Source organism: Elephas maximus, chromosome 15 (genome assembly GCF_024166365.1).
Source record: "Elephas maximus indicus isolate mEleMax1 chromosome 15, mEleMax1 primary haplotype, whole genome shotgun sequence".
In the NCBI taxonomy this organism is placed as follows: domain Eukaryota; kingdom Metazoa; phylum Chordata; class Mammalia; order Proboscidea; family Elephantidae; genus Elephas; species Elephas maximus.
Window position 1 is genome coordinate 41,226,135 of NC_064833.1, and position 13,225 is coordinate 41,239,359.

A 13,225-nucleotide genomic window follows, 5' to 3' on the forward strand; every position below is an offset into this window, starting at 1 on the left:
GTTTTAGAATGGTTCTTGGCTTCTGTGAAAGACTTCTGCTTGTCCCTCTGTATATTCTACCCTTCCTTCCAAAATAACGGGGTTTTAGCTGGGCACATTGCTGCAGGTTCTCCAGTCTCCCTTGCAGCTAAATGTGGTCACATGACTAAGTCCAGCCCACAAATCTGTGAGCAGAAGTGACATGTATCACTTCCAAGTCATTCTCTTGAAACAACTGGGTATGCACAACCCTGATACATTTCCTACTTCCCCAGTAGTAGAAACCAGGGGTGGCAATGAAAAGCCACAGATCACACTTCTGTTCCTCACTCTCCTGTCATAAAGGTTATATAGATGTTATATAAAGGTCTTCAGGGATTTCCTAATGGTAGGGGACAGTGATCCTTTGGTTGCTGAGGTGCGGGGGGGCAAGCATTTTAACCACCCCCTCATGTTTGAGAACATGCCTAGTGTGTATTAGTGGGAGAGAGACCCCACTTCCTACTAACCAGCTGCCATGGAGCCAACTTGGACTCATGGACACCCGATATATGTGAGAGTAGAACTGTGGTCCATAGGGTTTTCAGTGGCTGATTTTTAGGAAGTAGATCACCAGGCCTTTCTCCAAGGAATCTCTGGGTGAACTCAAACTGTCAACCTTCCAGTTAGCAGCTGAGTACACTGTTTGCAGCACACAGGGACTCTCTTTTCTCACTAAGGAAACTCTAAAGGCCTCTTACTCCTACCTGGGAAAGAGACCAAGGCTTGTGTCTGTGCTAGCTCTGGAGTGGGAGAAGCAGGGCAGTGTAATGCAAGTTGGGGTGTGAATAATATTGTACAGTACTTAAACATGCATTGGTTTAAAGCACAAAGGAAGGCTGAGAAATTAGGTAGCATTGCATAGCAGGTGTAATCAGACATAACAAAATTAGGTTAAAGAAAAAAATCTAAATTATAAACACTAGGGGAAATTCTAATATCAAACTAACTAGATTATTGTGAAACATTTCAAGCATTCCAGTGGGGCTTCTGCTTCTCTGCAAGGCAAATTAAGCAACACATCTTTAACTTTAATTATAGCAAGAAAACCTGAGTGTTGGTTAAGGCTAGACTCCCTCGGTTGGCAAGCTAGCTTCAAGAAAAATTACCTTTCAGAAGTACAAACTGAAAAAAATAAATAAATGAAATAAATTTGCAAATCAATGAAAGAAATTACGTAAAAATTTAGTGAACTAAATAAAAAGGGCTAAAATGACTTGGAGCTGGAATTCTCAGAAAATTCAGTTAGGAGCTATGATGGAAAAAAAGAAGAACTGGTAAATTAAAAAGGCCAAATGAGTCCACAGAGTTAGGAAAGCTATGTTACATGCAAAACACAAATTTTCTGGTCGATTTAAGAAGCAGGTAAAGTGGGATCCACATCCCCAGAGAAACAGAGAGGAAATAGCAAAAACCAACAGCAAAAGGCAAATCAGCCACACTAAGCATAAAACTTTAGGACTTGATAGGTTAAAACCTGAAAGTAGATGACTATTATCAGAATAAAATTATTTCTAATCCCTCACCATCATCAACATTTTGTGGACTTAATATACCCGAAATTTAAGACCATTATTTTTGTGAAGTTTGTAATAATTGTTTAGCTCCCTAATAGACTATTAGTTTCTAGTAGGTTTTGAGATCAGAAAAACAGTTAAAATGTCTTACAAGTTATAGGAACCCTGTAGTTATTAATATTTAAAGTATAATTACACAGTTGCTCATCTTTCTCTCCTGAGCACCAAATGGAATGTAGATGTTCAATAAATATTTGCTGAATTAATGTCTAGACAACATTGTTTCATTTTCAGTCTTACCTGGACTCCTTTTCTTCGCTTACACCCTGTTATGGATTAAATTGTATTCTCCCCTAAAAAGATATGTTGAAGTCCTAATCCCTGGTGCCTGTGAAGTTGACCTTGTTTGGAAATAGGGTCTTTGAAGATGTTACCAATTAACATGAGGTCATACTGGAATAGGGTGGGTCCTAATCCAATATCAGTAAGGTCCTCATAAAAGAAGAGAAGAGACACAGACATAAGAGAAAGACTGTCATGTGAAAATGGAGGCAGATATTTGGAGTGATGCATCTACCAGCCAAGGAACACCAAGGGTCATCAGCCATCAGCAGAAGCTAGAAGAAAGATGTGGGACAGATTTACCCTCAGAAGGAATTGGCATGGCCGACACCCTTATTTTGAGCTCCTGGCCTCCAGAACTGAAACAATTTCTGTTCTTACAAGCCACACAACTTGTGGTACTTTGTTACAGCAGCCCCAAGAAATGAAGACACCTCCCATTCTGAAAGCCCCTGGCCCTCCACTGCACAATGAAGTTAATATTGTTTTGAGTTCTATTCTATTTGTATTCCAGAGCTTGATGTCAAATTCACTTTCACTCTAGGCCGCAATCATAAAAGGTTGAGAAATAGTATTCTACTAAGACCTGAAAGGTAAATAGGAGTCAGGCAGGAAAGGATGTGGGTGCTGGGAGGAGGCAGCAGGTACAGTTGGAGCTTGTGCACAAAGTCCCCAGATGTCAGACTTCAAGAAACTGAGGATGCCCCGGCGTAGCTGGAGGGCAAAGCCAGCAGTGAGGGGGTGAGGGGGATGAAGGAGTAGGCAGGGGCCAGGTCATGGAGGGCCTTCCTTCGGTTTAGACCAGGTCCCATGTTGTGGTGGGGGCTGTATCTGGCTTGTAGATGACTTTCATTTGGCCTGCAGGAAGGGATTTTTTTTTTCTTTTTAAGCCAAAGCTTAAAAATGGAATATTTCACACAAAAACCAGATTTCTTTTTCTCCTGCAAAATCAGAAGATCCACAAATGTTGGGCCCATGTTCCTTCACAGCAAAATTCCTCTGTAGCTGTGTCATGCTTCCTGCTTAAACAGGGAGTGCCGTCTCCAGGGGGCCCAGTCCTCACCCACCCACTTCTCATCACCTGCGCTGACCAGGTAGACTCTATGAGTCCAGCTAGACACAGTCATTTCCAGTCTGGGCTCTACGGAGAAAAGGTGAGAAAATGTGTCCAAGTATTACCTACTTTCTAATCCCACGAACTCCTTAGCAGAAGCTTTCATGGCGCTTAGATGTACCTGAAATTGTCGTACTTATTTGTTCACATTTTATTCTCTGTTTTGCATACCCTCAGGACAGGGACTCTGTCTGCTTTTTCACCTAGAACCATTCTTTGCCTATATGTCAGGCACTCAATTTATATTTGTAGTGTGGCTGACTGTACCTTCCCGTTTCTCAAAGATACACCAAACCTAAACTGTGCTCACTTGCCCTCTAACTCTTTCCTTTCTACTCCTTCCAATCTGATTTGAGGGTGGGTTGGAAGATTGGTAGCCTGACCAGGGAGACTCACCCTTATATCATCACGGCTTTTCCTGGATCTGCTGCCTTTGCCAGAGTGCTCCTTTCCCCCACGGGCCCAAACTATTGAAACTTAAAAGCAGTAAAAGATCCCTAGTCCCATCCTTCCCTCAGGTAATTATTTGAAGACAGGCAAGCTGAGCTGCCAGAGTCGGGAAGAACCACCCGAACAGGGCTATCCCTAGAGTCGCACCTGCGTCATGGCGACCTTATGTACAACAGAACTAAACACTGCCCGGTCCTGCACCATCCTCACGATCATTGCTATACTTGAGCCCATTGTTGCATCAATCCCTCTCATTGAGGGTCTTCCTCTCTTTCACTGACTGTCTACTTTACCAAGCATAATGCCCTTCTCCAGGGACTGGTCCCTCCTGAGAACATGTCCAAAGTACTTGAGACTAAAGTCTTGCCATCCTCACTTCTAATGATCATTCTGGCTGTACTTCTTCCAAGGCAGATTTTTTTTCCTTTTTCTGGCAGTCCATGGTATATTCAAAATTCTTCACCAACACCATAATTCAAAGGCCTTCCTTATCCATTGTTCAGCTTTCTCATGCATATAAGGCAGTTGAAAATATCATGGCTTGAATCAGGCACACCATAGTCCTCAAAGTGACACATTTGTTTTTCAACACTTTAAAGAGATCTTTTGCAGCAGATTTGCCCAATGCAATGAGTCATTTGATTTCTTGTCTGCTGCTTCCATGGTCATTGACTATGGATCCAAGTAAAATGAAATCCTTGACAACTTTAATTTTTTCTCTGTTTATCATGATGTTGCTTATTGGTCTAGTAGTGAGGATTTCTGTTTTGTTTATGTTGAGGTGTAATCCATACTGAAGGCTGTGGTCTTTGATCTTCATCAGTAAGTGCTTCAAGTCCTCTTCACTTTCAGCAAGCAAGATTGTGTCATCTGCATATCGCAGATTGTTAACGAATCTTTCTCCAACCCTGATGCCATGTTCTCCTTCATATAGTCCAGCTTCTCGGGTTATTTGCTCATTATACAGATTGAATAAGTGTGATGAAAGGATACAATACTGATGCACACCTTTCCTGATTTTAAACCACGTCGTATCCCCTTGTTCTGTTTGAATGACTGCTTCTTGGTCTATGTACAGGTTCCTCATAAGTATAATTTAGTGTTCTGGAGTTTCCATTCTTTGTAATGTTATCCATAATTTGTTATGATCCACACAGTTGAATGCCTTTACATAGTCAATAAAACACAGGTAAACATCTTTCTGGTATTCTCTGCTTTCAACCAAGAGTCACCTGACGTCAGCAATGATATCCCTCACTTCACGTCCTCTTCTAAATCTGGCTTGAATTTCTGGCAGTCCCCTGTCAACATACTGCTACAACCACTTTTGAATTATCTTCAGAAAAATTTCACTTGCATGTGATGTTAATGATATTGTTAGATAATTTCCTTATTCTATTAAATCATCTATCTTTGGAATAGGCACAAATATGTATCTCTTCCAGTCAGTTGGCCAGGTACTATCTTTCAAATCTCTCTGCATAGTTGAATGAGCACCTCCAGCACTGCATTTGTTTGTTGAAACATCTCAACTGGTATTCTGTCAATTTCTGGAGCCTTTTCACCAATGCCTTCAGTGCAGCTTGGACTCCTTCCTTCTATACTATTGGTTCTTGATCATATGCACCTGAAATGGTTGAACATCAACCAATTCTTTTGATGCTTCCTGCATCATTCGATATTTTACCCATAAGCAAAAAAAACCCGTTGCCATGGAGTCGATTCCAACTCATAGCGGCCCTGTAGGACAGAGTAGAATGGCCCCATAGGATTTCCAAGGAGCAGCTGGTGGATTCGAACTGCTGAGCTTTTTGTTACCAGCCATAGCTTTTAATCACCGTGCCACCAGGGCCCCAAAGAATCCTTCAAATTGCAACTCAAGACTTAAATTTTTTCTTCAGTTCTTTCAGCTTGAGAAATGCCAAGCACGTTCTTCTCTTTTGGTTTTCCAACTCCAGATCTTTGCCCATTTCATTATAATACATTACTTTGTCTTCTCGAGGGCCCTTTGAAATCTTCTGTTCAGCTCTTTTACTTGTTTCTTCCATTCCCTTTAGTTTACTCTAAGCTCAGGAGCAAGTTTCAGAGTCTCTTCTGACATCCTTTTTGGTCTTTTCTTTCTTTCCTGTTTTTTTTTAGTGACCTTTGCTTTCTTCATGTCTGACATCCTTGATCTCATCCACAACAGCCTAGTCTTCAGTAATTAATGTTCGATGTATCAGATCTGTTCTTCAGATGGTCTCTAAATTCAGGTAGTAAAAATTTAATACGAGGCACAAATATAAGCCACCTGCGTAGGTTTACATTTTCTAGCAGCTTCATTTAAAAGAAGTAAAAAGAAACAGGCAACATTAATTTTAATAACATTTCATTTAACATAATATATTCAAAATATTATTATTTCAATATGTAATCAATACAAGAGTTATTGATGAGATATTTACTTTTTGTTTTGTGCTAAGGCTTTGAAATTTAGTGTATATTCTATGCTTACAGCACATCACTTCCAACTGGCTATGTTTCAAGAGCTCTATAGCCACATATGGCCAAGGGCTACCCTGTTGGACAGCGAACTAGAGAAAAAAAGCTGGGGAGAAAAAACTCCATTGATATTTTAAAATATCACCTCCCTCCCCACTCTCATCTTGATATCTCCAGTATTTCACCAGTGGCTCTGAGGATGGTATTGCCACCAGGAAAGAGGAGGAAGGGTAGGTAAGGGATAGGATGTGGGTGGGAATTGGTGGGAACTGGTCACCGAACCGCCCTTTCGCCCCTCACCTGGATTGCCTCTAAGACACTTCCTCCACCTTATCAGGGGGGTCTGGCAGGCTGCTTTGGCTGTGGCTACAGCTAGAAGCACCTCAGAAGAAATGCCTGTCGATTTCCTTCTGAAAGGTCACAGCCATGAAAAACCTATGGAGCACAGTTCTACCCTGAAACACATGAGGTCATCGTGAGCAGAGTTGCTCGGATGGCAACTGGTTTGGCTGGGTTTTTGTTTTGTTTTGTTTAGAGCTAGAAAGGCCAACTCTCTTCAGTTCCCTTTAGCGGGTGTGCAATGGACAAAGGAGCTGGAGAGGGGCTGCCCCTCCTGACAGCCCCAGGCTGAGCTAGGACTAGACACAGAGGGCCAGATGGACTAAGTCCTTCTCTGTCATGCCCATCTCCAGGGTTAGCACAGGTTTGCCCTGTGCCTCCGGGTGTTGTAATATCATTGCCAAACACCCTCGTGCCATTTTGTCTCTGTTCCAAAAAGGTGCTTTTACAGCGTCTGCACCGATGAGCCAGAAGGGTAATTGCCGTCTTATGAAGCTAGGCTTTCTTTTAGAACCTGCCATCAAAGGTCTAAAACCTCCCTACAAGTACACGTGAGCTTCTTCCCTCTGTTTTAATGGAGGGGAAGCGGCCTGAAAAGCCAGCCACTGCCTATTAACTGACAGTGAGTCAGGGGGAAGCCAGCGCCTGACCCACCACATTGGCAGGCAGTGGAAGGATGTGGGGCCTGTGGGTTGCACAGTAACACCCGTGACTCCTTCCTTGTTGGGCAACGTCACATTCCACCGAAGGGAATGTTTCAGCTGCCTGCAGCTTACCCTTGTAACCACCTTTTGACAGAAGACTTGAAAGGTATTAGATATATTCCTGCTATGGAGGATGGTGAACACGATCTAACTTTTTCTTAATGAATCGTGTTTATGGTTATAGCTAATAAGTCTTAAATGATGATGTAACATAACTGTTTTTATCTCCTCTGTAGCTGTCATTTTTGTTATCTGATCCCCTGCTTGCTCCAATATCCCCTTGCCCCTTTTTTAAAAATGTTCCATTCCCTATTGGCTGAGTTCTGAAAAATCAGAAAACCCTGGGTGGTGCAAATGGTTAACGTGCTCGGCTGCTAACTGAAAGGTTGGAGGTTTGAGTCCACCCAGAGGTGCCTCAGAAGAAAGAACTGGCAATCTACTTCTGAAAAATCAGCTACTGAAAACCTTAGGGAGCACAGTCCTACTCTGACACACGTGGGGTCACTGCGAGTTGGAGTCGACTTGACAGCAAATGGTACGAATCTGGTATGTCTCATAGAAACGCAAGTAAACTAGGAGTCAGTAAGCACTGAAAGATCATCTAAGGACCTCTCTTTTAAGTAGGCAATGGTTAAGAGCCTAGATTTTGTCACAACTATTTTAGCTGTTCACAGATATAATTTTGAAAGTGACTTCATTCATTTTACAGAGAATCGAGGAGTTCCTTTATTTGTTTGTGAACATTATTTTGCTAAGTTATACCAAGTTACTCTGCCTTTTATTTTATATAGTCTTTTAGAATGTTGGAGAAAATGATTCCAGCTTAAGCTCCAAGCTCAGGGAACTTCCTGGAGAACACACAAAGGTGGTATTATTTGCTGCTCAAGTGTTCTCATTTTTCACTAACCTCTAAGCACATTTACAAATATTCTTAAAGAAGGCCTTCATAGTTTACTATATACCAAAGCTGCTTTCACTCATACCTGCCTTTTAAAAATATATTCATACAAATTAATGTCACTGAATTCTACATGTAGAAATTGTTGAATCGATATATGTAATGCTGTGTGTATTCCCAACAACCATAATAAATAAATAAATAAATAAATAAAAACATATATATTCATATTGTTTCTTACTCTTAAATTGAAAAGGAATGATCATCATTTGGCAAGAGAAGCAGTGTTTTGGATTCTAGTGTAATGATCAAATTTTGATAGCTTCAGTGGTCCCTCTGGTTTCCTTATCCGAGGGGGCATTTCTCTTTTTGCTTTATCTCTATGAAGCCCTAGATTGCGGGAGAAGTGTGTGCGTTGCTTCATATTCTTCCTTCAGAATGAAGAAGCAGCAGAATGAAGAGCTGTGGTGGGAAAGAGAGAACCAGGAATAGACTATTGGCAGCGTTGAAAGTCAAGGGTAAAAACTTCCCAAAGCCAATCTTCATGGAAACGGAATAATACAACAACAGTGGAAATGGATGACCCCACCATCCAAAAGACTTCTGCCACCACAAACTGGGGTAGGAGGCGGGTGGAAAGTGGTGTGACACTGTAGGACTTCCCAGCCAGTAATTTCACCACTCAGTTGCTAAGAAGTTGTGGCAAGAGATCACAACAGGAAAAGACTAGATCCTGGAGACTACAAATAATTCTTGCACAGGGGAACCAGAGTAGACCAACATGCTTTTAATTGTACAAAGCTTACTTCCTGCTCAGGAACAACTTCCTTCGATCTGAGGAAACATTGGAAAGCTAATAGTTTACTCAACACATAAGCCATACCTTTCCAGGAAGCCTGTGATATTGGGGGTGAAGCCACAGGTGAGGGAGCAGGTGTAACCAGGTACAGCCCTGCTCCATTTCTGACTCACCTTTTGACTATGTTCTTCTAGTTTTGCTATCCCTCAGCTTCTTCGCCTGTGAAATGGGAGGAGGAAGGAGTGGGATTGTTTGGTAAAATTCCTTAAGAACTTTTGATGAAATGTTCTCTAAAAGGACAAGATAGTATAATTAGGTACTTGGCTAATAGGTATGTGGCTGCTGTAAGAGACCATTTCTGGAAAAGAGTCACAATGTCCTGTACCTGTTTTCAACAGGAAATGGCACATATAATGACCCAGGGAAAGCTCAGGATTTTTTGATAGGAAATGCTTTCAAGAAAGCTGAGATTCAGTCCTTCCAAAGGCCAAATAGCCCCTACAGGCACATACACACTCACACATACACACGCACAGTCTCACACACACATACACACATTCTCACATACTCACACACACTTTCACACACACAGTCTCCTATAGTCATATACACAGTCTCGCACAGCCTCACACACACACACACAGTGTCACATACTCACACATAAACCCAGTCCTTTCTCACACACAGTCTCACATACTCACACACACACAATCTCACACACATGCAGTCTCTCACACTAACACACACAGTCTCATACTCACACACAGTCTCATACTCACACACACACAGTCTCACACACTCACACACACAATCTCACATACTCACACACAGTCTCACACATGAACACACACACTCACACACAGTCTCATATACACACATACACAGTCTTGCACACTCACACAGTCTCTCATGCTCATACACTCACACACACACACTCCCCAGTCCCACAGTGTGTCAGGAGACTCTCATCTTTCTTTACACCAAAGGCAGAGTCAGACTCACAGAGGCCACTCTAGCACTTCCCAGCTGCTCTGAGGGAAGCAAAGACCAGCCCTCATCCTAGAGCACTGCTGCTGGCTGAAGTGTGACTTGCCTATGGCAGTTGTGGATAAGGGGTGTGCAGGAGATCGAGTGGACTGGGCCAAAACATCATTACACAGAAGTAGCGTGTGTGTGTGTGTGTGTGTGTGTGTGTGTGTGCAGACATTCTTTCCACATTCAAATTGGCCTTAAAAAAACACCAAAAAATTAAATGTACAAATGTAGCCTAGGCAACCTCCCCCTAAGTCGTTCTAGAAGGTGTGTCTCTGTGTATTAAAAATGTGATGATCATCAGCAAAAGGGCAAACAAGTGATTCCTGAGTCTGTTTTTAGTTTTGTAGACTAAAATACAACGCGCTTGGGCATGGGGACGGAGGTGTGTTCTGAGAGGATGGGTCAGGGAATCACACTAATATTGGGAAACAGAAGGAGAAAACATGTTGGCAGGAGCAGGCTTTCGGTGATGTTAATATTATTCCACCAACCAGTAAGGGATGGTTGGTTTGATTTTTGGTTTGGGGCATGGCAGAGGGGAGGGTTCAGGGATAAATACTGAGATGAGGCATGTGACATTTGTCAGGTATTACAAGGACACTATGGTAGACATATGTGGAGCCTACTAGCTCTGTGGGGTAGCCAGGTGTTCAGCTTTACTCAAGTAAAGTGGTGAAGCTACTTTTCTACTTCCATCTGGTATCCAGGTTAAAGGGACAGAGAAGCATGTCTTAGAGTTAATAATTGATATCAACATAAGAAACATATCAGAACTTGCTGTCTCTCCCTCTCACTCTCTTCCATCACTCATTCCTCTTTCCTCATTCTTGTTGCTCTAGATAATTAAATTTATTAAATTTAAAATATATATAAAGTAAAAACAATAAGTATTTGCTCAACTACTATTCAATGAATACATGCAGAAAAGCATTTTAATTTTCAGAAATACACTGTGAAGCAGCCGAATAAAGAATGTTGAGTTCAGACCATGGCTGATCAGCAAAAGGAAGGCAGTGGAGAGAGATTCTGCAGAGTGTAGACTCCTTTCCTTTCCGGGCTCCTGCCTCTGTTCTCTCCATATAGACCTTCGCTTCACCAGCTCCCTCCCCTGCCAAGGGCCTGGAGACACAAAGACAGGAGTGGCCACGACTGCTTTGGGCAAACTGAAGTAATGGAAAAGAAACTCTGAGTAAACCTAGTGCTGTGGAGTAGATGATGGAACAGAAAGACCAGGAGTAGTAGCAGAGAGATCATACAGAGAGAGACCCAGAAATTCTGTGAGGCCCAGCATTGTTGAAATTTCCATCGTTGAGTTCTATGTATCCTCACAACCCTTTTCCTTGTCCTATTTTGAGAGGGTCTCTGCTTCTCACAACTAAATAGAGCACACTGAAAACCATTCTGAGACATTTGGACCTCAGGCTGAAAGCAATAAGGAAGCCCTAGAATGCTTTGAGTAGGAATTGCCTTGATGGCAACAGGTTTTGTTTTGGTTAGAATGCTTTAAGCAAGGGTGTGACTTCATCCAAGCTATGCCCTTAGACAAAGGTTGACAAACTACAGTCCATAGATCAAATCTAACCTGCTGCCTGTTTTTATAAATAAAGTTTTATTGAAACACAGCCATGCCCATCATTTACATATTGTCTACAGATGCTTTTGCTCTACAGTGGCAGAAGTGATTACTTGCAACAGAAACCAAAAGGTCCTCAAAGTCTAAAATATTTACTCTTTGGCCTTTAAGAGGAAAACTTTACCAGCCCATGCACTGGGAAGACCAATCTAGGAACTGTGCGTCGGATGGGCTGGAAAGAAAGAGAGTAGAGAATGGAAGTCAGGTTAAGAGGCTACTGTCATAATTTGGTGGTGGGAGATGGCAAGAGAGTGAAAAAAACTAAAAAATGTCTTAAAGGTTAAATCAACAAATCTTGAAAGCTGTCTGTATGAGGAGAAACAAGAGAACTTAAAGCCAGCATTTCCAAATGTTTGTCCCATATTTTCTTTATTGATATCTAGCATCAGGGAAGGTACCAAAGAAAAGTAGGAAATGATCTCACTGTCTCTCACCAGACAGAGGGGAAGATGTACATACAAGGCATATAAAGCTATGATCCAGGAGGCTCTGCCCGGGTATGATTTTGTGATTGATAACTACGAAACAAAAGTTAAAACACAATCCATGCAAATGAATGAAATTTAAAAATTCCTCGGATATTTTCCTTGAATTTCTCCAATGCCATGAAAGGACGGCGTGTTAAAATCTCCTTGGTTTCTTCTCCATACCTGCAAGGGCTCCTGAGTGGTCCATAATCAGGCTTCCCAAAACACTCCAACAGCTTCTTCTCCCCTCAGGCTCTTTTATCCTTCTTTCCACTCTCTTTCCAAAATTTCCATCGCAAAAGCTTCATATTAGTTTGACAAGTTCTGAGAGGAAAAAGACAGGGTGGACCAAGTTTGAATCTTTTTTAGTGGATGGAGCAAGGAGAAATGTTGAGAACAGCCACGGCTTAATATTTCTTGTTAGGTGGCATGGAGTCAGCCCTGACTCATGGTGACTCTATGCACAATGCAAATTGAAATGCTTCCCAGTTCTGCCCCATGCCCATGATCTGTTGCAGATTGGACCATTGTGATTCATAGGATTTTTACCGACTGATTTTCAGGAGTAGATTGCTGGGTCTTTCTTCCTAGTCTGACTTAGCCTAGAAGCTCCGCTGAAATCTGTTCAGCATCATAACAACATGCAAGCCTCCCCTGACAGATGGGTGGTGGCTGTGCACGAGGTGAATCGGCTAGCAATTGGACTCAAGTCTCCCTCATTGAAGGTGAGAATTCTGCCACTGTTATGGATTGAATTGTGTGCCCTAAAAATGTGTGTCAACGTGGCTAGGTCATGATTCCCAGTATTGTATGATTATTCTCCATTTTGTGATCTGGTATAATTTTCCTATCTGTTATAAGTCCTACTTCTATGATGTTAATGAAGCAGGATTAGACACAGTTATGTTAATGGGACAGGACACAATCCACAGGATTAACTTGTATCTTGAGTCAATTTCTTTCGAGATATAAAAGATAGAGGCAAGCGGTGGGGAGGGACCTCTTATCGCCAAGAAAGAAGAGCCCGGAAAGGAGCACATCCTTTGGACCTGGGGTCCGTGTGCTGAGAAGCTCCTAGACTAGGGGAGGATTGATGACAAGGGCCTTCCCCCAAAGCCAACACAGAGAGAAAGCCTTCCCCGGGAGCTGGTGCCCTGAATTTGAACTTCTAGCCTCCTAAACTGTGAAAGAATAAATATCTGTCAGTTAAAGTCATCCATTTGTGGTATACCTAAGACAACCACTGAACCACCAATGTCCCCAAAGTTAATGCTTCTTAACCTTACTCAGATGTTTTGAAATATAAAGGGAGAGCACATATTTACAGAGCATTTACTCCTCTCAACCATCCAGTAGGGAAGGTATGATTCTTCCCATTTTGCAGAGGACAAGCTGAAAATTGGAGAAGTGGGAGGACTTCCCCAGGTG